We start from the raw sequence: 14,612 nt of genomic DNA on the forward strand, positions 1-14,612 counted from the left end.
GTGTTTTTGGATGAAATTCATATTTAAATTGGTGGTGGACTTTGAGTAAAGCAGATTATCCTCCATAATGTGGGTGGGCCTCATCCAATCAGTTGAAGCTCTTAATAAAACAAAGACTGACCTCCCTGTTGCAAAAAGGAATTCTGCCAGAAGACTTATAGAAATTGAACTGCAACTCTTTCTAGAGTCTCTAGACAGCCTAACCTGCAGATTTTGAATTTACCAAGCCTCTATTATTGTGTGAACCAATTGTTTAAAATCTCTCTCTCTCTTTCTGTATCTTTATATAGATATGGATATAGATCTAGGTATCAATATCGATATCTAGATCTATATCTATCAATATATATGGGCACATTGTATACACATGCTATTGGTTCTGTTTCTCTGGAGAACCTTGACTAATATAGTGGCCCATATAAATAAAAGGATGAACCCAAGTTCACCCAGGTAGAAAGTAGTACAATGAGAACTGGAACTTAAGGCCTCATGACTCATTCAGCTGTGAACACTGACCCAGAACTGGGGTCCGCAAACTCTGGCCCACTGATCAGATCTCGCTTGACTCCTGGTTTTGTACATAACGTTTTGCTTGAACACAGCCGCACCCATTCATTAACGTATTGTGCATGGCTGTTTCTGTGCTACGGCAGCAGATGGGCAGTTGCAACAGAGACATATGGTACACAAAATCCAAAATGTTTACTATCTGACCCTTTACAGAAAAGATCTGCTGACCCTTGCTCTGGGATGCCATCTGATTTCTGATAGCACCGAGGAGAATAATTCATGCGCTTTGGGTTAGATTGTTCATCTCGTGTCCTCCTTGGGTCAAAGATCTCTTAAATGCTCACCCTTGCCATAGCCAACGTGGGGAGCATTGTCTAAGGATGCAGAAATATTTCTTGCCAGGTCTTTCCAATCCACACTGCTCCCTGACTATGGTTCTTAAAACCTATTTTTTAAAAAATTTTTATTGGAGTATAGTTGATTTACAGTGTTGTGTTAGTTTCAGGTGTACAGCAAAATGAATCAGTTATACATATACATATATCCACTTTTATTTTTTTTTAGAGTCTTTTCCAAATAGGCCACTACAGAGTATTGAGTGGAGTTCCCTGTGCTAATAAGAAGAGCAGGTTCTTATTAGTTATCTATTTTATGCATAGTAGTGTGTATATTTCAGTCCCAATCTCCTAATTTAGCCTCCCTGCCACAATCCCCTGGTAACCCTAAGTTTGTTTTCTACATCCGTGCCTCTACTTCTGAAACCTGTCTATTTTAACAAACTACTACTCATTGCTTACTGTCTCTGGCTTCATGTACTTGATAATAAATCTATTTCTTGTTCTATCCTGGATGACATGTTCCAAAGACTGAGATAATATCTTATTCTACATAATTTGCCCTTGATATTGTCTATCTTGGGGTCTTCATCTATGTCCCAAAGAAGACAGTCACACTCTGTCTTCTACTACTACTACTAATACCACATTTTATGGCATGAATTTGACCCAGTGCACTGAACTATCCCTTTAGAAGCTGTATGCAACCTGTCACTGGGTTTTAGCACAGAGGTAGAACTCAGATTAGTGTTCATATTTAAACAAATCTACTTGACCAGAAACTTTTTGTCTCACCATTTATTTTATTACACAAGTAACTTCTGTCTTTGCATCTATGAAGTAAATATTTTTAATTTCCTAAATTATCTGAAAAATTATTTAGACCTTCCATTTCAGTAGGCATTGGAATTGCTGTGTTAGGACTATTTCATTATTTTATTTCCAAATGTTAAATTAGGCTTCAAGCTTTGGCCAAGAGTAGACAGAAAAGGGTTTAAAAAGAAATGAGGAGTGGGAAAGACTTCTGATGCAATGGAGACTTAATAAAGATTTGATTTTGAATCAGTAATTTATGTCATTGCAAAATAACTCCCTGGTAAAATTCCATTCTTTGGTAATCATTAAGTACAGAAATTAACAATCAGAATATGCAGTGCTCTTCTTCATTTTCTCAAAACAAACCTATATCTAGATGAGAGGAGAATTCATTTCATAACCCAGGCTCTGGACTTACGACTCCAAGTCCTGTCTTCTTTCAACCATACCTGCTACATTTCTGTCTAACTTCTTGAGCATGAGGTAATGGCTTCAGCTTTCATCCCCTTCCTCAGTATATAGCTTGGTGACTAAGAATAAGGGATCTAAAACTTGAGAACTTGGGTTCAAATCTTGCCTCTAAAATTTACTTGTTGAGTACTCTTGAGCGTGTTATCTGTTTTTGCCTCAGTTTTCTCATCTATAAAATAGAGATAACATTACTTCTCTCAGGGAGTTGCTGTGAGGGTTAAAAGAGAAAATTCATACAATGCAAGAATTTATCAGTTCTTGGAACACAATAAATACCGAAAAAAAATGTTAGCCATTATCAAGGGCCCCTCATTTTATGGATAATATAGATTAGTTTATATAGGTCTAATATTTACATATACATAAACATTTTGTACCTATATGTGTGTATACGTTCTTCTTAGAAATTGAGCAGTCAACATTCACATCTAAATATGTGCTCTGTGAAATGTAGATCTCCTGTGTACAGACACAGTGCTGTAGTCATCTATTGCTACATAATAAAGAAGTCCAAACTTAGTGGTGAAATAAACAAATTTTAATATGTGCCCAGATTCTGTGGGTCAGCAATTCAAACAATACACAGAGGAGATGGCTTGTCTCTACTCCATGACTGATGTCTGAAACCTCAGCTCATGAGGATTCAAATGGCTGGGGCTGGAATCATCTAGATAATTTTAATTCACACGTCTGGCCCTTGAGATGGGATGACTTGAAGACTGGGCCCAACAAGGACTGTTGACTGGAGTGCCTATAGATGGCTGCCCATGTGGCTTGGACTTCTCATAACGTGGTAGTTAGGATTCAAGATAGAGTATCCCAAGAATGAGTGTCCAGGGTTCAAGCATTCCACAAGAATCATGCAAAATCATGCATGACCTTTTATGACCTAGTCTTAGATGTTACATAGCATCACTTTCATTATATACTATTGCAGGCGTTGGAGATCTTTTTCCATAAAGTGTCAGACAGTCAATATTTTACGCTTTACAAGCCGTACAGTCTCTTTTGCAACTACTTAGCTCTGCTGCTGTGATGTGAAAACAGACACAAACAATACATATACTAAGGAACATGGTTGTGTTCCAATAAAGCTTCATTTATAAAAGCCAGTAGAGGCCTAGATTTGGCCCACCAGCCATAATTTACTGACCCCTGCTCTATTGTTTGAAGGCATGGAAAGCCTGCCCAAATTCAAGGGAAAATGCCCACATCTGGATGCGAAGAACGGCAACGAATCTGAGACCCTGTATTAAAACCACTACATATGGGATATATATAAGAGGATCTGTCTGCATACCTTGTTTCTCCCATGTATGTTGGATATGAGGTATTGGGACATCTTACATCTCTGTAAGCCTGGGTCAAGGTCAAAGTTGGAATCTGAACTTAATGACCTTGATTTCTGGAATAATTGGTAACTCTAATTATGATTTCCTTACACTCCTTACCCCAATAAATATACCACAAAAGATAGATTTCAAGTAAACAATTGCTTTATGGCAGATTTTTATTAAGTCTCCATTGACTGAATTATTCCATTTTGGTTGGAAAGCATGGGTTTTGTTTCTTTCCTAAAGAGATCTGCAACTTTCCAGATGTGGCATTTCATTTTACTGAGAGGATGATGTAGGTTTTTATAAACGGAAAAAGCAGGGCAGGCTGAGTTCACTCAGATCATACTAATGCTTACAGGAATAACCGAAACTGGAACACAGGCTTCCAGGTTTTCCTGTCCTGTGCTCTTTCCGGTAGGTGCCATTGTCTGCTGGGCCTGGCAGTAATAATTTTTGACCTTTACCTCTCTACGCTATCGTGAAGTGGTTTTGGGTTTTGTTAGCTTTCTTATGAGTTTGTACTAAATTGTGTCCATAAAGTAGGCTGAATTCCTCAGGGAAGGATGATAGCTGTTACTGTGTTATTACTTAAAATGTTGTGTTGGTTACCTTTTGTTCTTTTCTTTTCTCCAGCTGTCTCCTGAACTTAAAAGTTATATTATCCTAAATGAAAGATGTGCATCTTGTGGAAAACACTAATTTAAGGGATGAAAATTCCTGATGATTGCTTCAGTCAACCCTTAATACACACTGAGCTTCATTAGTAAATAGACAACTCTCAGACCTTTCCCTTGGAAGAGGTCGCATAATCAGGCTTTGTGTTGATTTTGCATTCTGTTTGTTAGAGACAGAACAAATTAGAATAATTGGCTGGTACAGGGAAAGCACAAAGAACTTTCTTCTATTTTTGTGATGCATCCCATAATAAGGGTTGAAAATGAGACTAGAGGTAAGAATGTGAAACTCAGAAGAGCAAAGGAGAGAGGATATTGTTTCTTTGAAAATATTCTTTCAGTGTTGGCCCAGAAGAAATATGAAGCTGAGGAAATTTTTTTTTTTTTAATGATGATTTTTGTGTTAATGATGTGAATTCCACTATTAGTAAGAATCAGGAAGCAAGCATCCTTTTCCACCAAGGACTTGGGAGCAAATGAAACCATAAATACTCCCTGCTCTTGGAAACCCTTTTGGAGCAGTAATCAGAGAAGGGTAAAGGCAAAGCCTCAGGGCAAAGCTGTTCAGAGCAAAGGGATACGAGAACAAAAGGAAAGTGGATCTTTTTAGAGCTGTCATTTTGAAATTTACCTGCTTCTGATTCAGTGCTGCTTTGCTACCGTGTTGGTCCAGTGGAGATCCTCAAAGCAGGAGCAGCGGTATTTTAAAATAATAAGGTTAGAGCAAGTGACTTTAATCCAGGTCTCTTTAGCTCAAGAGCACAGAGGAGAGTGTGAGGAAAGGGTGAGGCCACAAGGAATTGTTCACTGGGTAAATTTTCCCCAAACTTCCCTAACTGGGAGAAATTGACCACTGGATTATGTGCCTTGAAGGAAAGCAAAACTGTTGAAAGCAAAGAGTGTAGAGCTTGTTTAGAAAGCAAGCTCTATCATTTGGTCACCTTCTGATAATAGCATTGGCTGAGACCTGACCATTTACAATGAAGGCACTTCTGTAGGTAATAAGTTCCAGGAGGGCCAGGACTGAGTATGTCTGTTTCAGCATTTAGCATGGTTTAGCATCTTAGAGCCCGGTACATTATTGGCATATAGTAGACTTAAAAATGAGTATTTGTGGATTGTCTGAATGAGTGGATGTGTGTGATTCATATCCTATTTGCAGGTCCTATGCCCTACAGTGGGTTTTCAGTGTCAGATTGTGAAAGTATTTATGCTGGGGATTGGCATTGTTCCCTATCTAATAGATAAAGATTACACATCAAAGGACTTGACACTGACAGCCCAAAAGCCTCATAGGAATTACTTAACAAAAAAATAAAATTGGATTCTGTATAATTTCTAATTTATAAGCTGGCCAGAACACTGGTATTTCAGCCAGTCCTCTGGTAGTTCCAATGATGTCCGCATGATCACCCAGGCATAATCAGAATGGCTTTAGGATTTGGGAGCCAAAATGTTCCTCAGTATTTACTGCTTTGCTAGTCCATTTAAGAAAATGGACTATTGAAAAAATAGCTTCAGACACAGTATGGCATTTTATGATTTAGCACGAAATCTGCGAAATATAGAGGTAATCTGAAGCCTGCAATGGTAAAGTTCCCTCTGCTATTGAAGTTATTGTCTTTAAACAATGATTCTACATCAGTAATGCTATATATATATATATATATATTTATTTATTTATTTATGATATTCAGGTTAATTTCCTCTTCTCTCTAAGCAAGTAATTGGTTGGTTGGTATGAGAGATGGTGTGGCTTCCAAAGGTGAAAAGTATTATTTTGTTGTAATTTCCGGCTACCTAAGGATGGGAGAGGCCCAGGACACTGCAGTCAGTATATTATGTGGAGCAGGTTATATTGTGGTTTATTTATGAACTTTTACATGTTTATTTTCTGTGCAAGTTTGTGTGCTCCTTTCTGAGTTTTGGTAGATAAGTGTTTTGTAACTTTGGAATACTTGGAGTTATATATATATATATATATAACTTTTATATATATATATTTTAACGTAGTAGTTAAAGCCGTGGAGAGTGTACTAGTCTACGTAGGTTCAAATTCTGGCTTTACCCTATGACTTCCCTGTGGCTTCCTCTGCTCACCTATTAAAAAGGAGTATAATAAGACTGCTGTGGTGAGTTACATACTAAGTGCTATTTAAGCATTTGCTATAATGATTATGTATACTCGAAGGCAAGGAACTTGCCCCTTGGTCGTCTGTGTATTCCTAGTGCTTAAGAATTCCTAGTGCTTTTCTAGTGCATTGTCTTAGGACAGAGATAGCTCAGTATAGTTCTTCTCACTATAAAGTACTGTTACGTTGAAAGTGTTTGCTTGTGTACTAATGATCTATGACATATCTGCTGAGGACAAGGAAAGGAATAGTTTTAAAACTGCAGTGGATAACAAAAGATTGTATGATGTAATGCCTTTATTATGTAATGATAAAACTTAACAAATGATCATGGTAGAAAATTTGAAAAACTCCTAGACAAAATAGAGATCAACAAAATTTGCAGTAACTTTCAGAGTGTAGAGTTGTCCATGAATATTAGTGCTTTCACATTTTCCAGGACTTCAAGTAGACTCTGCTTCTTAAGAGTCTATTCATGAGATTTTATTTTAATGATGTTTTCATCAAGGGGGGGGACACACACAGAAATCTGTTAAAAAAAAAAAAAAAAGACATGTAAATCACTGATGTTCAGATAGCCACATGAAATAAAGTGAGAAAGGTCAACAAGCTGAAAGAATGTGGAGTAGCATCTCCTTAATTGCTTACATAATTCTGATAATTACCTCTTTGTGGATAAAGTAATTAATGGGGAATCTAATTCAAGAAAAATGTATGAACTTCAAGCCTTCTTGAAGCCAAGTATTTCTTTCCACAAAAGGTTACTTTCCACGGCCATGCTTCCTTATCACCTGACAGGGAAAGAGTATTGTATGGCAAAGGATCTTCCCGAAGGAGGGTGCTTCCCACACTGATTGTGATAAATGACTTCGGAATTACTGTTGCTGTATTACCAAAATCTTAAACTAGGATATTTTTGACAAATGCGGTCCTTAGTTAATTTTTAGAGCTACAAACTGTCAGATGGCTCTGAAATAACAATTGTCTGGCTATTCTTCAGGGTGATCACAATACGGTAATGACCTTGAGGTATCACTAAAAAGCAGGAAGGTGTGAGTCTTCCTTTGGTTCCAGAGTGAAATGCGAGTTCGAGTTGGAGTTGGAAAAGAGGCCGACAACCAAGTGATAGAGAAGGAAATGTGAGGTCATTAGTGAAAAACCAGGTTTAAGTTAAGGTGAAAAGGCATGAGGAAATGGTCAACCGTTACAGTATTACAAAGATCATCACGAAGCATATCCATGAATGTGGTTTGTATTGCAATCTGCTGAAAAAGAGACAAATATCCTGGCCTGGCCTTCATGGAGATTATATTTTATTGATTCTGATGATTATTGTCGAAGAGGGCCTCCTATAAATTATAACCATGCAAAGGCAGCAAGATAATTTTTTTTTCTTTATGTATGTGTTTCTCATTCCTACTCACTTCTCTCTTAGGGGAAGAGAAAATCACAAAAAAACAAAAATGTCAAATCTCAGCTATTCATTTGCAAAATAATTTTTTCCCCAAATTCCAATGGAGGCAATAGGTTAACTGTTAAGATTTGTAAGGCTCAAAAAGCTAGATTTTTACAAAGTGTAGCCAAATTTTATTCCATAAATAATAGCTTTGGAAAGAATATGTGATGATGCAAAGTTGGAAAAAGCTGGTTTTTCTTCCGTAAATGACTTCACTGTGTTGGGAGAAGAGGCAGAGAAGAAATCAAAGTAATTAAACATGGGGTGAGTTTTTCTGATAGGGGACTCTAGTGCTTTAAAATAGACTACATAATCCTAGGGATAATCTGAGGGTAGAACAGACCAATGCCTTATTTCCAATCTGGTACCCTGGAAGAAAACAGTGTATTTCCTTTGAGGTCTTGAGAGGTTTTTCTTCTGCTTTGTTTTGTTTTGGGTTCATTTTGTAGTCAACCTTATTAAGGTATCATTTGCATACAATAAAATGCAGACATTTTTAGCTAACGGTTCAGTGACTTTTAATTAATGTATACATTTGTATAACTACCACCCCCATAAAGATAGATAACAATTCTAAAACCCGAGAAAGTTTCCTCCTAGGCTTTTGCAAAAGTATCCCCATCTCCCACCCCAAGGCAACCACTGATCTGGTTTTTATCTTTAGAGATGAATTTTGCCCAGTTTAGGATTTCATGTCAGTTGAATAATACCGTAGGTGCCCTTTTGATCTGGCTTCACTTGCTCAGCATATGGTTTTTGAGATTCATTCATGTTGGGATGTTTTAAACCAGGACTTTAGCCTGGGTGGCTGATTTTGTCTGAAGGCACCTATAGGTACATCTGAGTCTCTGGCATTGTCACTGTCTGTTCTTGGCTCAGTATTTTCAACTTTACTAAGAAGAAGCACAAGGTTGAAGTAAGGAAGATCATTGTCAGTATACTGGAGGTGAAGTGGGTTCTGTTATAGAATATTCTCAGCATAAATTGACCTGCTTGGAATCATTGTGTTGATAATCAACAAGGATACTCTTCCTCCAAAAACCTTGATACTATAAAACTTCTAAAGGACGCTGTCCTAGGACTCTTTTAGTCTTAATTTTTTGGGAAACATTTCTGGAAAATTCAAATGCTCACAACCTGAAAGAAGCAATTATTCACCTGAAGGCTAACTCTGCTAAAGTTGAGTTGTCCGACCTTTACATGCTGATAGAACCCAAATAGCCTTGCTAAACAATGCTCTCTTATTGGATATAAGCATATAGACTATTTAAGATGGACGTGTATATGCAGTAAAGTAAAAAAAACAAAGAATCTTTGAGTTTCCCTTGCAGGTTTTTAAAATTTTTTCATTTAAGTTTCTATAGCATATGCTAATAGTTTAGGGTAACCTCAGGTTAGTTTTAGGTCCACTCTTTACATAAATGTTGAAGTACTCCATACCCACCTTTTTTCTACCTTCTCTTCTTCCATCTTTCCTTTCTAACTTCTTCTAATCCATTATACTTAATCCTGCATTTGTTGAATTGGCAATTAGTGTAGGAAAATTGAAAGCAGTGTGAAATTTTGCTGTTCAGAATGCATGTTGACCAAATTCTATATTGAGAAAAGGTCTGAATTTACCCACAGGAACCCTTTCTCAGCGTCTTTGAATAAAGGCCATAGAAACTGGGCTATAATATCCTGACAGGTATGTAGAATTCATAGCAATAGCCCTCAAAGAGCTTACCTAGCGTAGATGCATATGAATGCATTTAATGATTGCTTTATTGGCAGCAGTGCCAACATACACAGTCTGTTTTGTTTTATATCATTATCATTACCTGCTGTTTACCACTGTATACATTGCTAATGGTGTGGTTTCTATGGCTTGTGAATTTCACGGCCAAATAATATGTAATTTATTGCACACTTTAGTGTAGAAGATGGAGACTCCATAAATTTTTGTGTGCTCTTTGCCCCTTTGGAATGTATTACACTGAGATCAGGCAAAGTAATAAATTTACTTCAAATGTGTGTGATAGCTAAACATCAGTTAGGACTGATGGGCAATATTTCTTCTTCCAGCAACATAACAGTTTTTAAAGACGAAGCCATTGAACGTGGAGTTACTGAACATGGGACTCAGTTCACTGGGATCCCTTCTTAGAAAAATAAAGGAAAACTTGAATTGGATATGTGTGGCTTATTCAAGTAGTAACTAATCAGCTACATCTTCGTGAACTTAATTTGTCACAATCGTTTGGTATTTTATTAACTCTCTTCCCCTTCTTCCCCTGACTCTCATGAGCATGGATTATGAGTATCTTAAAACATACTAGGTCGTCTTCCATCCCTGTTAATCTAACTACAAAAGCACACTTTCCTTATCCAATGTAACTTACTGTCTTTTAGCGTAGCTGTGGTTTTAATTCTCTACAGAGTTAAAACCAGCAAGAGAAACATTTTCAAGGAGCCACCACATTGTAGAGCTTTAGAAAGAAGACTTTAGAATTAAGGGCAAATATATCATTTTATAGCTAAAGCACCTGAGGCCTAAAGTAGGAAGGTAACCATCGAGGTCAGGGAAAGGGGTTGAAGATCAGGTTTCAAGCTGAGAAAGAGTCTACAGGGACTCAATCTGAGCAGTTCAAAAACTGAAAGGAGACCACGAATGTTCTGGGAAGGCTGGCATCTGGCCTCAAGTGTGGGATTTCAGACAGGGAGTGGGCCTGGGGGGAACTGAGCTTCTGCAGTAGGCAGAGAAGTCCACCTCATCTCCAGAAAGTGCCACTGACGTCAGGGAGTTGAGGGGAAAGAGCAATGAATTCCAGTCCACCTGAGAAAGCAGGCCAATCTGATTAACTCTGAATTTAGGCTTATTTCAGATACTTCTTGAGAAAGAACTTGGACAAGCGCAAGTCCCGTGCAGCCTCTTTAAATCCATGCCCAGTATTTTCTGGTGGAGCTGCTTAAACCCTCCAAGTGACTCCAGTGTTTTAATTTCTCTCTATATTTAATTCTGACAGTTCTATGATTGATTATTTAATGGGCAAATAAGTAGGGTCACAAAAGAGTGTGAATGTATTTTACAGGATGAGGATGGGCGGAGTGGAGCAGTCTGGAATAGGACACCAATAAAAAGGGATCTGGGTAAATAAGAACGTCTATTAGAAATGGAGAGGAATTCGCAAGGAAATTAGTGCCTGACACCACGCCCTTCTCTCTGCATGTTTAGAAGCTAGTTTCTAATTTTCTTTTCATAGGAGATGTCCCTGTGATGAATTGTCTTTTACCTCCACACTGTTTATCACATGGACATATTGTGAAGTTTGTGTGAGAGAAAGCAAGGATTAGAATTTGTCTTGCAAGCAGCTATAAACACTTCCTGGAACAACCTAGGGTAGAAGGAAAAGGAAAGGAAGGTGGAAACAAAGGAGAAAGACAGCTAATGATGCTGGAGTCTCTCGCTGGGATTTGTGGTATCGCTTTTTGAAACTAAGTACAGAAAGTCAGAACTTGACTGATTGTTTCTTGATCACGGTTTGTTTTCATTTTTGTTTTTTTCTTGCTGTCCCATCAGTTATTCCAGCCAGTGCTATGTCATTTTCAGTTTCAGTAAGCATGCCTGTCTTGTTTCCATTCGCATTATTCATGCAAATGTTGATTGAACTGATGACCCCGAGTTATCAAGGAAATATTAGATACACCAGTGGATACATTTCTTAATTTTAGAAAAAAATTACTGAGTGAAGGTTAAAATAACTCCTCTTAAATTTGTCATTTAAAAAAAACTTCTCCTAACATACAATACCTCATTGCCTAATAATGCCAGATAAATGAAGAATTCCTATGTATTCATGAATGCAGGCTAGTCTGTATATTTTTTGGCAGGTATGACCGTTACCGAGGGTAACGGCCTAGTTTGCTGGCCGTGTCCTGTCTCCTAGAAAGTTGTAGTTTCTGTTGTCTTTCAGTTGGTCCATTGGATATCAGAGGTGAATTTATAAAACTATACTTCCCTTTACACTTACTTTTGTTTTGTTTTGTTTTACTTGAAGTATAGTTGATTGACAGTGTTGTGTTTCAGGTGTACAGCCAAGTGATTCAGATAAATATATTTCTTTTTCAGATCCTTTTCCATTATAGGTTATTACAAGGTATTGAATATAGTTGCCTGCGCTATACAGTAGGACCTCGTAGTTTTATCTATTTTATATATAGTATACACTTACTTTGTGTGATCCAGGCTGGTCAGACCACATGATTATTTTCACTTCTGATATAATTTTTCAGGTCCAACCTCAAATCTTTGATAAGAAGATATTTTAAAATAAGTTTAGCATGTGTGTGCTCTAAATCCAACAGTAGTTATTAGAGATATGGTTTTGCACTAGGTATTCCTCTCTTTTTTGTTCTTGGCCAACCAATTGAAAATTAGCTTTTATTTTCTGGTTGGTTTGCTAGATGTTTATGACTATAATAAAAGTCTTAAATTTTGTCTCATATCTTAAAACACAATCTGAATTAGCAGTGGATATTGTGCTATACATAGGGGCTGTGATATAAATATAGTTTCCAACTTCAAAAACATATAACCTAGAAGGGAACACACACAGACACATATGCAGCAATTATGGCAACTGCATTTGTTTACTAAGTGAAATAGTACTGAGATGGACAAAGTGCTAGCAAGCCTTGAACAGCCAAATCAGCTTCAAAAATAGATGTGCAGTTCTTTAAAAATATTTTTAACATTTTTCCAGCTACATGTAGAATATAACTTAGCATAAAAATGGTATGGGTTTTATTTTAAGTAATTTAGCATTTTGACATCCTCATAATGAAATTAAATCCAGAAGGAGGTTTCTCTCCATGATCTCTAGAAATGGTCCTTGATCATCCACAATATTTCCCATCATCACAAAGGTGGTACCAAGGGCAGGAAACTCCAACATTATTAAAGTTTCATAAAGCAAAGTCAATTTTAAGAATAGAATGTCTCCAGACTGATAAAGGTCTTGACAGATAATTTCAAGGGAAGCATAAATTATTTTCTGTTTGTCAGAGGGCAAAAATATTTAGGTTGAGTTAATGAATGGTAGAGTTTTTGAGTGGAGAGTGTCCTTAAAATATTATGTAGATCTGTACTGTCAACAGATGCTAGCCATGTGGCATTATTTATATTTAGACAAATTTAAAAATAAGATTAAAAATTCAGTTCCTCAGTTGCATTTGCCATATTTCAAAGATGTTTATTAGCTCCATGTAGCTATTGAATACTGCATTGCATGGTCCAGATATAGAATGTTTCCATTATCACTGAAAAGTCTATTGAGCAATACTAAAATTATACCCAGATATTCACAGAGAAGGCAACCAAGTCTCAAGGAAATAATATAACTTCCCCAAGGTCACACAGCTATGTTTTTAAAGAAAGACAAAATGACACAAAGGAAATAGTAACAGAGGCATTAAAGAAACCCAGTAAGTTTCTGGAGCAGTCAAAGTAGGGTTTAAAAGTGCATACTTAACTGTTAGCAGGGTTGAAGCTCTTGATGGTTGGTAAGATCTACCTGCCTGAATTTGGACATGAGCATTTTATGCAATGAATTAAAAGCAAAAAATCATTTCAGCGAATGGCTGCCAGCTCCATATTTTTAGCCACTGCTGTGCTTCCAGATTATGTTTATCACTTTCATATACAGGGCACCACTGTGAAATGTGATGGTTTATCTGACCCCAGAGAAATCAAGAAATCTTGTGGGGGTTATGGCTATATTTGAAAAGGTTGATTTTTAAATGCATCATGCAGACTGGCCCTGTTTTAAAAGGGATTCCTGCCATCAAATAATCAAAATGTAAACTCTCTTCTCACCTTGCAAAAGTCAAAGATACTCCCTGCATTTTTATTATTTCGTTGAAATCCAAATATTATTTTTCCATTCTCTAACTTATTTTCCTCACAGTGTGATCAACTGTTGCCAAGGAAGGAAGGGTTAGATTTATCAATCAAAGTTTGCTAAAGGCCCCCTAGGTAATTGAACCCTCAGGAGAAACAATTGTCATGTATTCTTTTTCTGTTGTTTCAATATCTTCGTAAAGAGTCATTTCAATATGTTTGGTTCTGTAGCAGAGGTTCTGTGAAGTGCTTATGTTCCTCAGAGGTCCAGAAAGCCTGCGAGTCTGTGGGTAAAGGTGGGTAAGGAGAGAGAGGGAAGGAGGCTAGAGAGAGGCTCAGTGCTGAAATAAGGACAGTGTTCTAAAGCCTCCTGGGGGTGAGGCTGGGGTGCACAAACACCCACGACTAATCCAGACAGAAACTGAATAATCAAGGGGATGAGCACTGTGAAGTCATGTGGTCACCTCTCCCTCTAGAAATAAACATTGCCCTCAGTAAGCCTCCTCCTGCCCCAGAAGAGCATTAGGAAGGTCTGGAGAGGGGGAGTATTGGCAGAAATGGAAAAAGCAGGTTGAAGGGATTAGCCTGGAGCAGAGAGACCAAGAAACGCAAGCCAGTAGATGGAAGGCAGACTTTTCATGGAAGTCTCCAAGCCCAAGTCAAGTTCTGGGACCACCAAGTACAAGTCAAAGAGTGCTCATTTAACCCCTTTGGGCCCCCACGCGAGTGGAGGAAGACTGGACAGAGAGGGAGAAGGGGCCATTGAAGGTACAGTATTTACTATGGGATTTAACTCCTGCAAGGCCTCCCAGTAGCTTCAGATCTGCTCAAGAATCCTTTCATGTCCTGCTGGTTCGCAGTGAGTGGCTCACAGCTTCAAGGCCTCCTCTGCCAGATGGAGAACTATTTCAAACATCCTGCCTCTATTTTGTACTGTAGCAGTGCAGACAGGAAACCTGACCCCATTTTCAGGTTCTAAAGAGAAATTCTAAGTACCTGAAAG

Source organism: Eubalaena glacialis, chromosome 4 (assembly GCF_028564815.1).
Source record: "Eubalaena glacialis isolate mEubGla1 chromosome 4, mEubGla1.1.hap2.+ XY, whole genome shotgun sequence".
Classification (NCBI taxonomy): domain Eukaryota; kingdom Metazoa; phylum Chordata; class Mammalia; order Artiodactyla; family Balaenidae; genus Eubalaena; species Eubalaena glacialis.